Below are 15,292 nucleotides of genomic sequence, written 5' to 3' on the forward strand. Positions count from 1 at the left end.
CAAGGATCAGTGTTAATACATGTATTTCAGAGGCCAAAACAGAACTGGAATGAAAGCAAATCCTCCAAGTCAAAAGTGGAATATTAGAATAAAATGAACCATTAGCAGAAAAAAAAATCCTCTCATCTCTACCTGCTGTCAGACAGCCGTCAGTTGCTTTTCTTTAATCACAATTTCACCAACATGATTTTGCCAACATCAAAAAGCCCTGTCTTATTTATCAGGATTTCGATGCTTCCTTCAACAGACTTTTTTCTTTTTTTTTAAGTTTAATGAGAACTTTTTTGAAACCACATGCCTGGAAGTTTTTTCTCAGGAGTTTAGCAGTTTCTTTCAGCGCTTTAAAAAAGTCCTCAGCGTGAATTTTCTTTAAACAACTGGAAGACAAACAACTTGTTGAGGAGCTGAAATAATTAATTTTTCTCTTTTAAAAAAAAAAAATATTTTAAAGGTAGCTATGGAGAATAATTTCACATAAGAATAAATGTTGAAATAAAACAGAATAAAGGTTAGTGATTACACTGACAAAAAAAAAAAATCGATTGTGTGTGTTTTTTTGGTTTGTTTTTTAAGAGAATAATTTGTCAGAAACAAGTGCATTATAAAAATGCCATATGCTTGTTTTCTGAAAAATAAGTGTTTAAATCCTAAATCAATGGCACGTTGATGTGGACCGTTTCTGCGGTGTTGCAAAACTTTTAATACATCAACGACCTCTTGTGGAGGGGACTGGCAGTCTCCTCAGTCTCTGGGGGAGAAGTTGAGTTTGAGACAGTGCAAACATGTTCATGCTCATCCCACGCACCATCAGCTGCTGTTTGCTGACTTGTTTTCTCTCCGCGGTGTTAATGGTTATTAAAATGATTGCAGTGGAGTGGGTCTTCATTTGCATGTGTCTCCTTACAAACGACCTGAAGCGTCCCTCCGCCGCAGAAAGCAACTGCTCGACAGGGCAAGGCTCACACCTGCTAATGATTACGAGCGGATCGCCCATCGAAAACAGCCATTAACAGCTCGGTATTTACATGAGCTCTGCAGGGATCGTTCTGCATGTGCATGTCAGCGCGTTTCACCTCCTGGGGCTTTAAAACTTAAAAATGCAGCTTGTGCAGGCCTCCTGCATGTAGAGAATATATACGTTAGATGCAGGGCGGTGCGTTCACCTGAGGGACCAGAGCCTGCAGACTTTTATTTTTTTATTTTTTTTATTTACCATTTATTGCTGTTTGGATTAAAAACCAGAGTGTTTGGAAAAATCAGCTGTGTATTTGGAAACACTGGGTGAGACCAACTCTCATTTACGGATTTAAAGAGCGGCTTCCAATAACTGATCAATGAACCGATAATACCTGTCAGTCATTGTTGCTCTTATCTCTGCAAGAATGAATGAATGTTTCCGTTTTTAAAGTAAAACTAAGAGCAAAATCCAAAGCCCAGAGGAGTGTTTTAAATATAAGCATGTTGCCTTAAGGCTACAACATGTGTTTAGCAGCAATTATAGACAGATTAAGATACAATGAGAGCTGTGGCTTAGAAACAGACATAAAGAAAATAATATTTATGACTTTTAGAATGAGAGAACACACAGGGGCACGAAAAGCTTAAAGAATAAAGCATGACCTGTTATCTTAACGGGAGGCAGAGCCTGCAGCCCCATCAGCCATATAGTTGTAGTAAATCAGCTGAAAAGAGAGACATCACTTCATGAATTTAATTTTCACGTTCAATGGGGCGTTACAAACAGAGCAAGAGCAATAAAACTAACGTCCAATTAGTAGCCATCTAATTCTCAGGAACCGGTTATTTGTTTATCTGGGCAGATCTCAATACTGATCCGCTTGTAATCTTCTTATGGAAATTGACCGGTAGCAGAGAGAGAGAGAGCGAGAGAGAGAGAGAGCGAGAGAGAGAGAGAGGGAGGGAGGGAGAGAGAGAGAGAGAGCGAGAGAGAGAGAGCGGGGGAGCGAGAGAGAGAGAGGGAGAAAGAAAGGAGGAAAAAAACCCAGCAGGAGTAGCCCGGAGTTTGGTTAATGAGGGCTTCTGTGCAGCTAATTTCCTAATTAAGGCACCGAGGACCACCAGCACAGTCCGCTCCGATTCAGACTCAACAAGCCTGACAGACCAAAAGGGCTCTGAGGGCGCGCGGCTGCAGGATCCCACTGTTGAATGTTGGGAAATATGTGGATGTCCTGATGGGAGGATATAACCTGTATGCAATCACATCGAGCCTGGATAATTTCATGTTTTAAAATAAGTGGATGAAATGCGCATGTGCACGTAAGGCGGGGACAGATTCTTCCTCTCAAAGTGTCGATTTCTGAGAAGCCAATTGTACATACATATATATATATATATTTTTTTTTTATAAAAACCTTTTCGTTACAATAAAGATGTGAAACGCGATCGGTTTGTTTACATTTAAGCTGAACTAAAATCCGGTGCCTGGATTTGACAGAAATAAAGGTTTTGGTTGAAGGATGGGTTTAATTGTGGCCTTCGGGGCCTAGAAATAATAATAAAAAATTTTGGTTATTTATGCAGAGAGATTTAAGGGAATTAAAATCTATTGAGACAAAACGACATTAATCTCACCTTGTCCGCACCCTTTGATCGGCTGTCAGCAGAGCTTTATGGTCACACACTTTGAATTCACGACGGACAACACGCGCTCAACTTTAATATTATACGACAAGACACAGACGCTGCGTGTCTGCCATTCATCTGCAAATCACTGACTGATAAGAGCTCGTCACTTATTGCTTTTTATTGCCCTTTATTTATCGTTATAGCCTGCCATGTACAAGTCTTATATTGTCCTTTCATTTTTAATAGTCGCCGGAAAGGAGATAATTTTTTTTTTTTTTTTTTTTTTAAATAATCGAAAGTCTCATCTCAAAGCCACAATAAACAACATTATTTGACGTGTCCATTTTAAACCCCACGACCTCCAGAATCAATAACTTTTTTTGTTTCAGCCCAGTGACTGCGGACAAGGCCTTTGAGAAACAGTAATTAACAAAGAATGGGTTTTCAATTACAACCACAATGGAGACTGTCTCATTAAGATTTGCATGATTTTTGGACCAGGAATGCAAATGAAGATGCAATTTACGCACGGTCTGCTGTCCCTATTGTGTCGGCGTGAATGGTTGCGTCCTCCCAGTTCAACACAGGTAAAATAATATTCACGGGTCATTTAAAGGAAGAAAAGTGCCGCCATTATCACCTCTTTATTTCACGAGGCAGGGGTAGTATATCCTTCATGGTAATGTGACGTATTTGACCCATAAGAGTTATAGTTGACAAAAAAAAAAAAAAAACTTTACAAAAATAGATTCAAATGTTTAATGTCTGTGTGTAATGCAGAGTCGTGGCTGAGGAAACATTTAGACTCTGTTGGATCTTTGTTTTTCTTTTTTTCACATTAATTCATGACAGAAAATTCTTACTGAAGCTGCTAAAACTAAATCTAAAAGTCTTCTCCTAAATGCTTCTTTTTTGCCTTGAAAAACCCATACGTTAATATTATCAATTATTAATGAGCTGCAACAGGTATCATTTAACCTTATTTATATTACTTAATCATAGCATCTAAGAGGCTCCACATAGCAGATCTGTTAGGAGCTTTGAAATATTATCAAATTAAAAAGACTTTCATCGTGGCATAAATAATAATTTGAGAATATTTTTGCACACTGTTGATTTCTGTTTGGTTGGAGACTTGTCAGGAAATTACAGACTCTCTTTGAGAGGCAAATTAACAGAACTGGGAATGACCTGAAAGACCTTTAATTAAAGTAAGTTTCCTTTTCATTATGTTGAAAAAATGATTTTTTTTTTCTTAAATATGTGCAAATGTAGTCCAAACAAAGGATGGTCAAAACCTTGAAATGAATAATGAGATTGTTTGAAGTTGATATTCAGATTCTGAAGGTTTTAAGTGTGTGTTCATTGCCTCCTGACAGACAGGAGTCAGGAGAAGAGAGGGAGTTAACATCTCTGTACGTGCATCAGGGCAGAGAATAAATAAGAGGCCGCGGACTGATCTTCAAGGGGAATTAGATTTTCTCAGGTTCTGATCTGTGTCGTCTGGTTTGTGGAGCTTTAGTCATCATGAGATAGAATGAGAGAGGATGAAGCAGGCAGATTTGCAAACTCACCACACGTTGGGACGCAACCCCCGAGGATCGTCTCCCATGTTAGGCAGTGAAGGTTCAGTCATTACAGGTGAAGGCACTCTCACTCAAACCTTCAAAAAGAACCAAAAACACACACTCAGAGGACAGATTTGTGATTTTCAGGTGAGCTTTAGTGGAGTGCTGCAACTCTGTCAGGAGGAGTCTGGGCTAATGGAGAACGCTGCATTCTCGCCTCCACTGTAGCAGAGTAATTTGTGTTTTCATTGTGGTGGCGGTGGAGTGAAGTCCACGAGTGATGTGTCTGCACTCAACAGCCACCTCGTTCAGCTCTGTGGAATTTATCCATTATTGACCTCTGCTTGTAAAACAACATGCAAAAAGCTGTTTGCCTCCCGTCGCCATCTGCGAAGAATGCTTCAAACTTTAGCCTCTTTTTCTCCTCGCCAGACCAAGCATGTCCCTCCTCATTATGTTCTTGTGTGAGCAAGGCCAAGGCTGCTGACACAGACCCAGTGTAATCTCTTTAACCCGCCACTGTCGTGAGCAGACAAGGCGTGACCACCCAACACTCTGCTCCATCTCACTTAGCCTAGGGAACAGTTTTTCACTTCATCACCTCACCCTCTTTTGGTTGTAGCTGCTTATCATTTCAGGGATGCACATTTTAAACACATTTGATCAAGTATGCTCAACACATGAGTGCATGCAAAATTGCTCAGTTACACACACACGCGCACGCACACTCACACACGCCGCTGGGGTTAATCATTGTTACAAGACCACTTAATATAATCACATGCAGCAGTGTGCAGTTAAAAATTCATATACTCACTGACCCTTGGAGTTCCCATAATTGACATAAGCATTTTTTCCCAGTGGTTATTGACTAATGAAGCTAAAAGCAAATGAAATTAAATCACAGTAGAGGACATCGGTGGAAGCATTTTTAGATGAATATACAATGATTATTAGCTCCTTGAAGTCATTTCTGAGACAAAGACTCTTTACGTTTACTTAGCAGATTAGGAGAAACATCCATATTAAAACATTTGGTATATGATGCGTTAAATGAAAAATAAAATACTAAATTACTGTGAATTATAAGTCCCCGATCCGCTGAAAGCTAATTTCAATTCAGTTTAAATTAAGCAGAAAATTTCAATAAATATGGTTTCGCTTCTGAGCCAGTGGGTGAGGCTAGATGAAACCACCTCGTGCGCAAACATGATCACTTCAGTGTTTGCACAGGAACAAAGTCCGTGCGGCCTCAACTTCCTCAGCTCACACTATCATCTGTGCCATCTTCATTTATCCTATATAGACACAACATATTACATCTCATTTTGCTACACACTAGTTTTCAGAGTGCTACGAGATGTTGTCTGATTATTTCCAAATGTTGTATACGTCTAACAAAAGAGCACACAGTTTAAATTAGGCCTCCAGATGCTTTTTTTTTTTTGCTCCAGTGTTAAAGTTCTGATGGTCTGTTAGCAAGCTGATGCCTGCTGCCTGTGAATGGCATTATCAAGCACCTCTATATGATGATCACTTTAAATAGTGTTATTGCCTGACTGGCTAATTGCGGCACTCATTATTTTCCATGTATCTTTTGAATCATTGCCATGTTCAGTTTTTCCAAAAACAATGGAAACTTTCTCAGTTTTTTGTTTGGGAGAAAGTGCTGAATCGTCACTTTTTGCTTTGCGCCATGCCCAAGCAAGCAGCCCTCTTTTGTTTTAGCCATAATTGAGATCCCACTAATCTAGCCTCTTTTAAAAAATGAAAGTCTCTTTGTCGAGCCTTCATTAGTTTAAGATAATATTGTGAGAATACACAATTAATTTGCAGTGTAACTTTAATTAATTAAATACACCCAATTTTGTAACATGATTAATGTCACCAAGTTGTTATCTGTATTCTCCTCCAAAATGAATATGTAACAGCGATACAGCGCTGAGCATTAATTGCAGAAATTGGGGCTTTTAGGAACCCAAAACTAGGTTAGGTAATTATAAGAGGTAATTTATTAAATCTTAAATAAAGAAACAAACAAGCATAAATTGATATATAAATCATGAGTCCCATTATGTGTAATCTAGCTGTGATTTGGGAGAAAATGACAAATCTTTGTTGCGTGCCAAGCACTTGATAAAGCAGATAGTGGTCATAAATTTAGTCCCAGTCAAGGTCTCATTAAAGGAGGCATAATTTAATTAAGAGTTAGCCATCGCCCTCTAAATATATTAATTACCTTGAGCATGATGAGATGAGTGTGGTGATTATTGCGTATTTCATTAGAGTGAGTCTGCTGGGAGAAGAGCAAACTAAGGCGGGAAGCTGGCTGTGTTGACAAGATAATGGATGGGCTGGCCTGAGATGAATTTGGTCACCTTGCCTTGGGTTGAGCTGAGAGAGGTGAGACAGAGGACAACTCAGGTCCTCAAGAAGGTAGGATGTCCCAGCTCTGTTTACTGGAGCTCCAATATTTCAGGCTTTCAGGTGGATATTCAAAAAGATTTTTTTTTTTTTTTTTTTTTTTTTTAAAAAAGATCTATAATCACACTTAGTTTTTTGTTTGTTTTTTATGCTGCATAAATGATTACCGAGTTATGACAGAATGGAAAAAAAAAAAAAGATCACAAGTTAGAATCAACATTAAAATTTAAGTGTGTGACATTTTCAGTATGACAAATTCAAATTTCAAATTGTTTAAACTAGAAGCTCTTAAATTTGTGATATTAAATGGTAGTGTCTTACCTCTCTTTTTAGAACACCCTCTGAGTATAAAAGATAAAAGAAAATTATTTAAAAAGTGTTAAAGCATAAAAAATGAGTCGGAACCATAATTGTGCTTAATTCTTCATATGACTGCTAAAGTAAATGCTACTGATGTTACTGCCTCTGCTCAGCTCAATCCACTGTGCTGCACTAATAATGCTTCATCTTTATATTGCGATTATATCGACCTTTGCTTTTCACTAACACTATAGTACTTCCACCTATTTGTACACACACACACACACACACACACACACACACACACACACACACACACACACACACACACACACACACACACACACACACACACACACACACACACAGCATAAGTGTGCAGAGGAGTGCAGGCAGATGCGACAGCTCATTGCCCCATAGACTGATATGTCAATGAAACATACAAGATGTTGCCGCTGCATTGGAGCGATTTCCAGCCTCGCTCCTCTCCTGGCTGACAGCAGGACAAAGAGCCTAAGCTACTATTATCTGGAAGCAAGCTCTCATTCCTGCTTTCATCTTTCTCTTCACTTACACAAACATAGATGTATGTGCTTGTGCTAACACACAGAGCTCAGCATAAAGTCACTGATGCATCCAGTGTGCATATCAGACAGGACAGACCCTTTGGTATTGTAGGGAGTTTGAACATTGTTAAAGTGTCAAAATGGTTGTAGACTGTACAAAAAAAAAAAAAAAAAAATGAAACGTTGCCAGAGTTTCATTCTGATCTTCTGAGTCTATGTCAGTTATTTCTTAACGGGACAACTGAAGTGTGATGTTTATGCGCTGTTCTGACTTGATGTTTTTAATTCTCCTGTGTCTGGTCTGAATGACACCTGGACCAAGATGTGACTTTACATGTCTTAAAAAAAAACAAAAAAACAACAACAACAACAACAAAAAAACAAGCAACACATGTAATATGTGAACAGACCACGTAAATACAGAACGCAAAGCTCTCTGCACCATCTTCCTGAATCCCCCCCTCCCTCTCCTCTCCTCTCTTTACTACTAACCTCCTCCCACTTTGGCCACAAAATTGAGGGCACTCACCAAGCTCTGACTGGTCCCAAGGGTGCTGCTGCTTCCCAATCCCTCTGTTAGACACACCTTCAACAGCTGGCTGTCAGCCGGCCCGGCCTAGGAGCAGGACCATGGACTGGAAGATAGCAATGACATCCACAGCCCAGACTCCAACCGTGGCCATTCGGACGGGAGCACCACCACCATGGCAGCTCCCAGTGCAGCAGAGAAATATAAAGAGCGAGAGACCCGGGCAGTCACTGGTGTGGTAGTGCACACTGCAGCTGAGCTCTCCCTGCTCTGGGACCCATCTCATTCAGCCAAGATTGCTTCATACAAAAGTTGACAATGCACCAGTGAAAGCCATTGTTGATATTCAACATTTTTTAAATAGCTGAGCAGAATAGACAACATGGCAGGCTGCAAAACTTGGCAAGGGAAACTGACCTGGAGCTTCCCGTTTGAAAGGGTTGCCACGCTGGGTGAGAGGAGAGAGGGCTATTGTGTTATAAAAAAAAAAAAAAAAAAAAAAAAAAGAGGGAGAGCTGTGAAAGAGCTCAAAAAACAAAACATCTCCCATCCCAGGAGAGCAGAGTACAATGGTTTCTGTGCAGCAGGAAGAGGACAATCACCCCGCACGGTCACAAGCATATATGCATTACCAAGAAAGAGCAGAACAATGAAATCAATGCAATCAGATCCATTTTAAAACAGGATATTATATTTCTGACGTTGGAACCAAAACAAGGAAGCAACCCACATTCTGCTATAGTTGTTAAAAAAATTTAAAAAAAAAACCTCAGCACACACGTGTGTCAAACCCAACATGAAGGTCTAACAGTTAAATATTTTGCCATTACAACCAATCAAAAACTATAATTCAGCCCCTGAGCACCGGCTTGGCTAGCGTCCAGAGGAATGTCTTCCAGAGAGCCATCTATTTCTCTAATGTTGCACAGACGGGGATCATACTGCCTGACGCGGTTAATGGTGTTCTGTTTCCGTCATTGTCAAGCTGACAAGTGTGCAGATTGATATGGATATTTAAGAAGCCTTTAACCTTCCATATGTCGGAGCATCACAGTGCCGCTCGTGCCTCAGAAGCTATCAAAACATCTAATGTAGTGTGTGTGTGTGTGTGTGTTGTGTGTGTGTGTGTGTGTGTGTGTGTAGCCTTGAGGTAAGTCCCAGTATTGTGTTTCATGCATCCTCATGTCTGGAGGTGGGGGTGATTGATGTGGATTTTAAAAACCCTTGAAGGAAACAGCTGCAATACCTGGGTGTCCTTAACCACCCAGCACCACACAAATTCATCCACTCATCATAACTCAATACTGTGATCTCAAAGTAACTTTAAAGTGCACTTAGCCACCTCACACTCTGAGGCTAAACATAAAAAAAAATCTCCTTTCTTTATTAACACTGATGCTATGTCCCGACTAACGCTGCAACTAATGCAACAAAGGCAACAAAGGGTCATGACATGTTCCAGGAGTCCAGGGTGTTCTTCTTTTGGCAGAACAATAATTAAAAACACCCAAAGGAATGAAGTGTCTAACGATATGCAACAGAAGAAATGCCGCAAATTTTGACCTTGAAATTATTTGGTTAAATACACAAATAATTTATCTTTTATTGAAAAAGTTTTTGATAAATTTTCTGTCAAGTGACTAATTATTTAACCCTGGCTTCACTTAACATTCCCACATACCCCAGTGTTGTGAATGTAAAAGTAATAACAGCAATTACAAAAATCAAAAATTTTTACTCATATTTCTTCCTTTTCTTCTGAGCTCATTAAAACCCAGTATATAGAAAGTATTGAAGTGGTAACTGTCTTCCCTCTGCCACATTTGATGAAGGGATGTATGGATAGGACAATTAAGCCCTGTTACTAATCAAATGTCATATGTGCTATGCATGAATAAATTTGTTTGCCAAAAGAAGGGTAATTTACGGACAAAGAAGTGTTCAAGTTATCGTATATTGTGACAGTACTAATGTTTTGGGTCATGTAGACATCAGAGAGATCAAACTCCCTGACAAAACTATTAGAAAACTCAAATAACATAAATGCCAACCGACTCCTTTTGGATTTGAGATGGGCAATGCTGCCTAAAAACTACTGTCATCACCAATCGCAGATGTAGAGTAGGTGAAAATACATTGTTTTTAACCATATTTTACAACAGGAAAACAGAAGTAATGTGTCATTTTCTGCATTGAACTTCTGAAACATGTCATGAGCAGATATCTGAAAATTAAGAAAAGTCGTGAAAAAACAATGTTCAGTACGTCTGCTGAGCTGCTGAAGAGGGTTTGGCATCTCCGGGAGTCCAAACAGAACATTAGAGTGAACTGAGTAATCCTTTAAGCAGCACTACAGTGTCATACACTGCTGTAAAGTGGAGGATTTCTGTAACAAAATCTTTTCCTGCTTGCATCTCACCTGGCCCTGGAATATGAGAGGAACACTGTTAGTCTTGTTCTGCGGTGTCTTCACTTGCTCAAAGGCTGATATATGTATGTGTGTGTGTGTGTGTGTGTGTGTGTGTGTGTGTGTGTGTGTGTGTGTGTGTGTGTGTGTGTGTGTGTGTGTGTGTGTGTGTGTGTGTGTGTGTGAGAGAGAGAGAAGAAGGCACACACAGAAACAGGACCGGTCTAACCCTTTGACATAGGCAGGATTGGAGTTGGAGATGTATAATTATATTGATCAGGGAGAAATTACAGCTCTGAGAAAGAAGGCAGGGCCCGCATAATCTTATAGGTGTGTCAGAGAGGGATAGAGAGAGGGAGGCAGAGAGACAGGGGGAGAGGGAGAGAGGGAGAGAGAGAGAGAGGGAACCTGTGGCGTCTTTACTGGAAATCTACGTCAGTGCCACCCATCACACACTATTAGCTGCCATCAAAGCTCTAATTTTACTCTAGCATTACACCGCGCTCCCTGTATCCCCCTCCCTCCCCTGCTGGTCTGGATGGTGTAGCCTGGTGGGAAAACGACATTCAATCCGCTGTCCGCCCCATTCAGGCCAAATTGGCAAATGACAGCTCTCCGCCTCTCACATTTCGGGAAATGAAAGGTACCACCGCCACCATCCAGCCTGAGCCTCCCTAAAGCTGTTGGTGGGGAAGGAGGTGGAGGAGGGGGCGGGGGGTGCGAGGGGGAAAGCGAAGGCCAGTGAGGCCGAGGAGTGGACTGAGGTGGGTTAACAGCCTCCCTTGTCCTCCTCAGTGGCGACGGTGCTGGACAGAGAACACAGAGAAAAGAGAGAAGAATGCCTACTCAGCAGATCAAAGGAACTTCCCTCAGACCAATGGGAAAAGTTGACCTCAATCCCCTAATCACCCACTTTACCACCCCCGGGCCGAACAGAGCGGGCAGATGAGAATACAGCGTTTGCCCTCATGGAGGTCAACAGCAGCGAGAGGGCAGCACACACAGTTAAATCTTACAGAGATAAGGACAGGGGCATGCTGACTTGGGAACACGGGCCTTCACTCTTGCCTTTAAGACCGGCTTTAGCAGCTCTCTTCTAGATGTATTCAAACAAAACGTCCTGCAGAAATAAACCATCTTTGGTCTTATGAGCTGCATCAGGACGCATGTATATATATATATATATATATATAATATATATATATATATATATATATATATATATATATAGGAAACATGTATATGGCACCAACACACATGCACAAAGCATGGTCTTTCATCTGCGTTTTACCATTACACACGGAGAAAAGACACAGAACATACTGTGTTAGACACTAACTGGATGCCTGACTGAATGGTACTCTTACTGCTAATTAAGTGCTAATGGCAGTTCCCCCTGCGGAGAATACTAATTAATGCTCCATTCTTCTGCGGGCTGAGCGCGTACTCCACCGCGGCCTAATGAGGGGAGGCAGGTACATCTTCTCCCAGGCTGGGTTAATAAGTACAACACAGTGGGGTCTGAGTAGAGAGGGCCATACCAGGGGGCTGCTTCCTGTTCCCTAATCTTAACAGACCCCCCTCAGAACTCTCACAATGAGCCAGGGAGGTAATGAAAGGATTTGTCCCATAACCTCAGAAAATAGGCCACTATGTGTCCGTGTAGATACCGCCTCCGAAGTTTTGGTGTCTGTACTAATGTAACATTTCCATGGAGGAAATTCTGTATTGAAAAAAATATATTTAAAAAAAAAAAAAAGGTAACAAAACAACCTACACACTGACAAAAAAATGTGTTTTTTTTCCTCCAAACAAAGATATTTGTGAGTTTTTTTTCATTATTACAGTGAAGTGAATGTAACTCAGTACATAACTTACACATGCATATGCTATATTTACAGTACAAGTACATGGGAAACTGTTCTTTTTACCAAAAGGTTCTCGAGACGGAGGACCTTTTTATATTGCTTATGTTTTTTCTGTGTGTTCCTACAGAATTATGACTTAGAAACTGCTGATGTCTCTTAGAAAACAACTTCTATTTTATATAGTTTCCAGCTCCCTGAGAATATGCAGCACTGAAAAATAAATAAATACATTACCTGTTTGGATGCAGAAAGCCTGGGAATCAGATTCAAAGTGCTGAAGAATGAATGGATGTGCGAGTATGTGGGTGCGTGCATGAGCGTAAACATAGATTGAGGATGGTATTGGAATTACCTGAGTGAGATAATGGTGGTGCATTAGATTAACTTTCAGTCCTTAAATGCAACACATTTAGGCAATCTTGTCCCCCAAAAACATGTCAATGTCTGAAAGGCCTCCCTCTCGCTATCAGGAGCCTCTGGTCCCCCACACTGATGCAGCTGGCAAGGCGCTACCGTCGACTGTCAAAACGCAGCGCCAGATCTAGTTATAAAATAATTGAATTTTCATATCAGAGGGGACCAGAGTCCCAGCAGACAATAGGACTGCTGAGTCCTCTCTGATATTGGCTCAGGCCCTTTGCCATGCGCATGAAATCAGTATGTTAATGTTCCAGGGTTTTCTTTTTTTAAGGGCACTTGTGCTCTCGCAATGTACTACCGATGCGGTTTCAAAAAAAATTGCAACTATTGATAAGTAGGCAGCCAGCAACCCCCTCGACCCCTCCCCCCACCCAACGTGCCCACCCCCGCCTCCCCCCAACCCATCGAGGCTCTAGACATTCTCGCACCCCCATCCTCCCCCATTATTAAAATTGTAATTTATTTTTCTAAATCAGAATGACAGCTTGCTTTCTTTTCTCTGCAGCAGGCAGTGAATCACCAAGCTTTAATTACTTTCGTAACTTCGCTGACCCTGTGAGCGTGCTGCTCTCCCAGAGAAAATGGGACCTCCAACAAAGGCCCTCCACAGCCACAGCCGCCTTCGGTTCATTCGAAATGCGAAAATTTATCAAACTACGGATTTTTTATAAGATTTTGTTAACATTTCACCTCCTATCTTTTTCACACTCCCCCAAAACAACCCCCGCTTGCAACAGCTCTGCACTCCAGTCTCCTGGCCCACCTCCTGAAGAAACTCAGTGGATAACTAAACAACCTTACTCCAACTCTCCTCTTCTGTGTGTGTGCTTGTGTTGACTCAACAAAGGTCCCTTGGGGTCAAAACAGCCAGAGGTCATACTATTATCAGTAACCCCCTCATATCCAGGCCGTGGCCTCGGCAGCAGGGAGACAGACAGCGCAGGGTCCTGAGGCCACAAAGCACAGATCAACAGGGATGAACGCTACATTTGATCACTTCACAGATCTTTGGCCTCCAGACATCAGGGTCAAGCTTTATTCAGCAGAGCCGTCAGAGTCTATCACGCAGCGATCAACGGCCTTTTCTGACCACAATTCATCGCCACAATGGAGTAGCTTCAGCTTTTAACAGCATGAAACACTTTCTGAAATCATCCCGTGGATCGTGGCCATGACACTGATGTGTGCCAGAGCAACGCGTGACTTTTAAGTTGAGCAGGAAGAAGGTTTCAGACGTTGCCCCCTTCTGCTTTGTTGCTACAAAGTTCAGGCATGTGTCTTGTTCGCCAACAGATCCCCATTTGCTTCACATTATTCCCGGCGCCTGACTTATTAAAGTAGCTAATATGTTGTAATCCCTGCTATCGCTCTCACCTTCTCGCTGGCACACCTCTGTTTTGGGCTGTGCCACTGTGTGAACCAGGGTTGTGCAGGCACGGTTGGTCTTTTGCTGACTGCCTGATAATTGAATGAGCGATTATCCCTCCCATTAATAGACAATGATACAGAAAGCACTGCCATATGTACAGAATATTAATGAGTGGCTGCAGCAGCCTAGATAAGAGAAGCGCCATGCAGTTGCTGTAATAGGGGTTAAAACAATTTGCCCCACACCACCCTATCCCTCCTCGCACTCTCTCTTACACACACACACACACACACACACACACACCAGCTCACATGCTTTCCACTATGCTAATCCTCCATCCTCTCACCAACTACGCAGGCTGCTGCCACCAACCAACCAACCAACCAACCACCCCCCATGGCCTGGACTTGCTGCTTGGTGCTGACCTCACTGCTGCCAAGGCCGACCCGCCTTTGTGTTAGAGTGCGAGCAGGGTCACTTGACAACAGAATGACATGCTAATGATGTGAAGCGGGTGTTTAGTATTTATATTGTGAGACATTTTGCAACAACAAAGATGGGAAAAAAAACTTGCAGCAATTCAGAGGAGTTCTTGATGAAGAAGAATCAGTTTTCTAGCTTTAGTACTGTTTTACAGCTTAATCTGTCTTCACCTTCTTGCTGTTTTCTAGTACAGTGTTTTTTTCTCTTCTTCTTATGTTCAGATGAAGTAAAGATGCAAGTGCAGCTCAAACCCACTGTGCCACAAAGGCCTATCAAACATCACCTCCATCAAATTTCATTAGAGGTTGCAGAGTGTCAGGCAGGTGAAACAGTAGGGGCTCACTTCTGTATGAATCGTCATGCCAATCAATATCTAACATCTATTAGCATTTGGAAAGCAATATTTCCCCTTTTACCTTGCAATAATTGTGCTTAATGCTGTGAAGTACCTTATCATAGGTCTGACGGCAAAAGAAAGGCCAGTTACCATGGTGACTGTGAAAGCCATTGGTTTCCTTTTCAGCAGAATAATGAACTTCTCTCCTCTGTGTGTCACTCTTCCACTCCACTCTCAGCCTCTTCGATTAAATTCAGTCCACGCGTCCTTGAAATCCCTCATCTCTGCCTTATAATTTGACAAACAAGAGAAAAACAGAAAAAAGATGTTCAAGGCTCAACAAATGCATCACTTGAGACTGAGGCGTAGGTGTATCCCACAATCAATACACACAGTATTTTTTAAAATGTACTCATATCTAATCATAATTAGAAG

The 15,292-nt window shown here is 41.4% G+C and overlaps 1 long non-coding RNA gene across 1 annotated transcript in view; it reads right to left on the minus strand.

Annotated features, from left to right (window-relative positions):
• LOC130173630 (uncharacterized) overlaps positions 1-8,326 on the minus strand; it is a 31,851-nt gene extending 23,525 nt beyond the window's left edge. Inside the window, exons 1-2 of the long non-coding RNA XR_008828457.1 lie at positions 7,974-8,326; positions 4,161-4,249 (exon numbers count right to left, since the gene is read on the minus strand). This is a non-coding gene — a long non-coding RNA (uncharacterized LOC130173630). The remainder of the gene's footprint in view (positions 1-4,160; positions 4,250-7,973) is intronic.
• Between the last annotated feature and the right edge of the window lie 6,966 nt (positions 8,327-15,292).

The sequence above is a fragment of the Seriola aureovittata genome, chromosome 8, assembly GCF_021018895.1.
Source record: "Seriola aureovittata isolate HTS-2021-v1 ecotype China chromosome 8, ASM2101889v1, whole genome shotgun sequence".
Lineage (NCBI taxonomy): Eukaryota > Metazoa > Chordata > Actinopteri > Carangiformes > Carangidae > Seriola > Seriola aureovittata.